The 6,166-nt window shown below is 46.4% G+C and overlaps 1 protein-coding gene across 1 annotated transcript in view; it reads left to right on the top strand.

The window, feature by feature from the left end:
* LOC308315970 (uncharacterized protein) overlaps nt 1-6,166 on the top strand; it is a 51,626-nt gene that overhangs the window by 24,049 nt on the left and 21,411 nt on the right. The window lies entirely within an intron of this gene.

Here is a 6,166-nt window from a genome sequence, read left to right as displayed (position 1 = left end):
TGTTTCTGGTAATATTATTGTCCATTCATTTTGTATGTCGAATGTGGCGAAAATAATTTGACAAAAATGTCCACCACAAACCAACAAAGTTACACATGGTGATGAATGATGGTGACCCCTGCTCTAAGCATTTTGTTATCGTCAGTGTGTGTGCGTGTGTGTGTGTGTGTGTGTGTGTGTGTGTGTGGGGGCGGGGGCATAGTGCATGCTGATGAAGCCTTTGGCTGAAACAAACAGAAACTCACACACACACACACACACACACACCCTCTCAGCGCTCACACACATACTTTGAACTGTGAGAGGCCTCTGTAAGCAGAAAGGTTAAGGGAGTTAATGATTTAACCCTTAAACTGGCCTGTTCTGTGTTTATACATTCATACTGTACATGCATACATACATGCATTTGTGTGTGTGTGTGTGTGTGTGTGTGTGTGTGTGTGTGTGTGTGTGTGTGTGTGTGTGTGTGTGTGTGTGTGTGTGTGTGTGTGTGTGTGTGTGTGTGTGTGTGTGTGTGTGTGTGTGTGTGTGTGTGTGTGTGTGTGTGTGTGTGTGTGTGCACGCGCACGTGTGTGTTTGGGGACCTTGTGTTCAGGCCAACAGTGTGGTCTAGTCATAGAGGCGACTCTGCCTCTCTCTCACCACCAGCGTGTCTGTGTGTGAGGCTGTACTTGGCTGTGTGTGTCTGTGTGTGTGTGTGTGCGTGCGTGCGTGAGATTCCTTTTCTGTGTGTCTTTGGTATGCGCTCAACCAGTGCTTCGATGAGGGGGGGGGGGGGAGAGAGTATTTTTCTTATCATTTATTCCTTTCCCAATCTCTGATTTTGTGTGTCTGTGTGTGTGTGTGTGTGTGTCTGTGTGTGTGTGCGTGTGTCTGTGTGTCTGTGTGTCTGTGTGCGTGTGTGGCTAATGCGCACACGCGTGTTGTTGCGTTCCTGTGTGTCTTGTCTTTGTGCATCAGTATCTCTCTAGGCGTTTGCCTCCATGTACTGTATGCCTTCGTGTGAGTGTGTGCGCTCTCGTGTGCGTGTGTGTGTGTGTGTGTGTGTGTGGGACCTGCCATTGTTACCTAACATGTTAGCCGGCGTGCAGTGAGGCGTGCAGACTGAGCCCAGAGAGCGAGTGGCCTCCAGCCATGGATGTGTGTGTGTGTGTGTGTGTGTGTGTGTGTGTGTGTGTGTGTGTGTGCGTGGCCTCCAGCCATGGATGGAGGAACGGTTCAGACTCCAAAACCATAACCAGAATTATTTCCATCATCAGCAGAAAATAGTGCAGGCGCTAAATGAAGCCCTTTGGAACTGAGAGACCTAGAGTTCTCCTCCAACAGAACTAAATGAAGCCCGTTGGACTGAAAGACCTAGAGTTCTCCTCCAACAGAACCTTACGTCATTTATTTATCTAAATGAAGCCCGTTGGAACTGAGAGACCTAGAGTTCTCCTCCAAATGAAGCCCTTTGGACTGAACGACCTAGAGTTCTCCTCCAAAGACCTAGAGTTCTCCTCCAAAGACCTAGAGTTCTCCTCCAAATACCTAGAGTTCTCCTCCAAAGACCTAGAGTTCTCCTCCAAAGACCTAGAGTTCTCCTCCAAAGACCTAGAGTTCTCCTCCAAAGACCTAGAGTTCTCCTCCAAAGACCTAGAGTTCTCCTCCAAAGACCTAGAGTTCTCCTCCAAATGAAGCCCTTTGGACTGAGAGACCTAGAGTTCTCCTCCTAAATGAAGCCCTTTGGACTGAAAGACCTAGAGTTCTCCTCCAAAGAACGACGTCATTTATTTATCTAAAACATGAAGGAGCTTCAAACGGCTGGCGGTGGGGAATAATATGGCAAAGGATTGTTTTAGCTGAATATCTTTCAAAAATAGCAGACCTACAACCACCGAGTGGCGCGCTACGAGCTTGTAGATCTGCTATTTTTCAAATTGGCGGATGGTGTTGTTTATGACAGCAACATTTAGTTTTAGTTTTCATTTAGTTTTTTTAGTCACCTGGAATGTTGTTTTGATAGTCTAGTTTTAGTCGTACTAAATATCATAAGATAGTCGTGCTACGAAGATAGTCGTGCTACGACGCGTTGTGAGCTTGTAGATCTGCTATTTTCAGCATGCAACAAAGTGTAAAATGACTTATACTCTTGTCCACTAGTCCCTTCCTAACATTTTAGTCTAGTTTTTTTATTTGTCAACGAAATTGTCACTATATTTATTATTAGTTTGGAACTACTCCGAAGTAGAGACAGATTAATTAAAAGATGCTGTTGTTTCAAACCTGCAACAGAGACGAGATGGATTTGAAGGAAATGCTGTTAAATAATTATAATTAGATCTGGTTTTTATTCCATTTGGCTTCATATATATATGAACAAATGACGTGCCAGAAGTTCCTAAGTGTTATACTTTGTCTGAGCTAAACGGGATTAAACTGCTTCCTCCCGTGGGAACGCCAGAACACCTGCTTTCTACTGATTACCTCCTCCGTCAACTCCCTGTCTCACACACACACACACACACACACACACACACACACACACACACACGCACACACACGCACACACACATAGTCGCACACACACACACACACACACACACACACACACACACACACACACACACACAGTCACACAGGTACACAAATTGCACTACAGTATTCAGATACACACTTGTTTCTTATCGATGTTGCGGCAACTACACAACAAAGGAATTAGATTGAACTGAAAGGAAAGGTACTATGTTTACCCAGGGTAACTGGACTAAGCTCAAGAACTTGTTTACAGCCAGGCCCTGCTCATAGAAACATTTCATGGTAGAGGTTCAATGCCTTGCTCAATGGCACTTCAACGGTGGTGGTAATTTTAACGTGCCGGTCCGGGGATACGAACTATAGCGACCTTCACGATATCAAGACCGCTAAACCGCAAACCGTTCGGCCACCGCTGCCCCTGAAAGACAAAGGAATTAGATTGAACTCTCACACGGACGAAGACCCCGATGGTTCTGGCCTGGGGATGAAGAGTAATGGAGAGAGACAGGGGAGAGACGGGGGAGGGGCAGTGGATATGGGGGGGAGGGGCAGGGGGTATGAGGGGGAGGGGCAGTAGATATGGGGGGATGGGTAGCCAAATAAAAACAGGCCTGATGCTGAAACAACTGTTTGCTTAGTGAATTCACAGTTGATTAACTCCTGTGTGTGTGTGTGTGTGTGTGTGTGTGTGTGTGTGTGTGTGTGTGTGTGTGTGTGTGTGTGTGTGTGTGTGTGTGTGTGTGTGTGTGTGTGTGTGTGTGTGTGTGTGTGTGTGTGTGTGTGTGTGTGTGTGTGTGTGTGTGTGTGTGTGTGTGGAAATAACAGTTGCATAACACCGTAGCGTAGACGGTGTGGACACTACGTTCACGCATCACTGTCACAATTTGGGACTTTTTAATACCCAGTGAGTGAAAGTTGCCAAAAACAACTGACCCCTCTTATCTCTGCCATCGGGGCCTCTCTTAGAGTATATATGAATAGAGAAGGCGAAATGGACATAGTGGCCGAATGAAGGTATTGCAGCCTGGCCCCAAACACATGAACGCGCTGGTCCGTTATGACTATCATTGTGCACGTTCACGACGGCAGCACGCTCGTGCGCGTTCAAGTGTTTGGGGCCACTCACTTCACTATTGCAATCCATCCCAGAATGCACTCTGTTCCTACCCGGAAGGAGGAGTGAAATCGCTTTTGAGCAACTTAATGCAAGTGGATGGAAGGAGAACTCTGATGTCTTCTCTATTCATACTCTAAGGGCCAGACGGGTTGGTATAATGTGGCCGACCGTCTGAGCCAGACGTTACTGGGCGTTATTGTCTTCATCGGCCCTATTATCATCATCATCATCATCATCACCTTTTATTTATACTCGGGATACACTATAGCCGAGGTTACGATACAACAAACGGGGTGCAGTACTTAGTTTAGACAGTTTTTGGTTTAGACTAGTCATTTGGAACTGGTTGGAATAACGTGTTCCTTCCACGCGCTACACGTCCAACCAGGGAAACTCCCCCCTGTCAGGTGTAAAGGAGCAACTTGGACACTCAGGCATGAAGGAAGCATGAGTTCAAGTCCGTTGCTCTCCCCTTGTCCCCCATATATGGGGACTAGGTTGGTCTCCCCTTGTCCCCCATATATGGGGACTAGGTTGGTCTCCCCTTGTCCCCCATATATGGGGACTAGGTTGGTCTCCCCTTGTCCCCCATATATGGGGACTAGGTTGCTCTCCCCTTGTCCCCCATATATGGGGACTAGGTTGGTCTCCCCTTGTCCCCCATATATGGGGACTAGGTTGGTCTCCCCTTGTCCCCCATATATGGGGACTAGGTTGGTCTCCCCTTGTCCCCCATATATGGGGACTAGGTTGGCGGAGGGTGTGTAGAGCCCAGGATCACATTAGATGATTGACACAGGGGTGAAAAATGGGTTACAAAATTGTGGGATAAAAAATATATTAAAAAAAATAGACTAGTCATTTGGTTAGACCAATCATTAGTCCTATACAGCTACAACCTATCTCAATTCAATTCAATTCAAAGGGCTTCATTGGCATGAGAAAACATACGCTTACATTGCCATAAGCAGAAAGAACAATACAGCAATACAATCAAAACAAAGATTATGTACATTTGAAGGTTAGAATCTTCAATAGATCAAATTCTATGTACCAAGATCACTCGATGCAGGAATATACACAATGATTAGTCTTTAGGGTGGTTGTGTTCCATTTGATATCCTTCTCCTGTCACAGCAACTCAAACCCTCACCCTAAACCTAACCTCCCACGGGGCAGCACACCTAAACCTATAACCTTAACCCATGACTAGTCTAAACTAAGTATGCACCCCAATAAATGTGGGTCGCGGTCACATTGTTTCGCGCCGCGTTGTGAGCTTGTAGATCGGCTTGTTTTCACTATAGCTACTGTAGGTCCGGTGGTGAATATCAAATTCCTATTGTGGGTCTTTGGGCAGAAAGGTTTGGGAACCACTGCGTATAGAGAACGTTAACTATAAGACGGTCTGCATGAGGCCATTGTGTGAAGCCTCTCAAAGGCCAGGCTGGACTGCCAGCGTTTGTTGTGGTTGAGCAATGTGTCGTGAGCTAAAAGCGTCGGGGTGCGGACCCAAAATAGACCCAAAAAAACATACTACTCACACACACAGGGTGCAGAGGGCACAGTAAAACCTCAGTCAGCCAGCAGCACACACACACACACACACACACACACACACACGTACGCATGGCACGCGTGCACACGCACGTCCAAGCGCGCACGACACGTACACACACACACACACACACACACACACACACACACACACACACACACACACACACACACACACACACACACACAAACAGTTTCACAGTCGGGGGCAAAGACACCAGCTGAGTGTGTTGTTTTGTTTGTTTGTTTGTTTGTTTGGCTGGCTGTGTCTCACACTTCCTGGGGTTGAATCCCCCTCCCCTTTCACACACACACACACACACACCGTCCCAGTAGGTGGTCGACCTTAGAAACTTCCGCTGACTTTAACCTTCACCTCCACAGCCACACACACACACACACACACACACACACACACAGTCACACACAGACACACACACACACACAGTCACACACCGAGTGCTGCCCAGAGTGATGTAGAAATGAGTGCTTCGCGTCCTCCTGGGCACTGAGGTGATTTTCCTCTAATCTAAAAAGAGCATTTGTATTTTTGTAAAAAAAATAAGGTAAACCTTTCCACAGTGATGTCACCTCTTACTCAACGTGTGCTTTCCTGGATTTGGAAGGATCTTGTTTTGTGTGTGTGTGTGTGTGTGTGTGTGTGTGTGTGTGTGTGTGTGTGCGTGACTGTGTGTGTGTGTGTGTGTGTGGGTGTACGTGTGCATGACACACCTTTTTGCCTTCGGTGGAAAAATAATAAAGTTGATGATCTTGTACCGTACGTAAGAAGGTGACGTTGGCGATTAGTAAACATTACGTTTTGCAATAAATTACAGGAACCTCTGACTGTCGAGGCATTAAACGTTTGCAGAAGTGATTAAGTTGGAAGATGTGTTTATGATCGTTGGACTCAGGGCAACAGCCCAGCTTTAATGATCTTAAATCCCTTTATTTTAGATTGTTTTGTAGTAATAG

The sequence above is a fragment of the Protomyctophum bolini genome (assembly GCF_963924005.1).
Source record: "Protomyctophum bolini genome assembly, chromosome: 5".
NCBI lineage: Eukaryota > Metazoa > Chordata > Actinopteri > Myctophiformes > Myctophidae > Protomyctophum > Protomyctophum bolini.
Note: the sequence above shows the minus strand (reverse complement) of the source record. Positions and strands in the feature narration are given on the sequence as shown.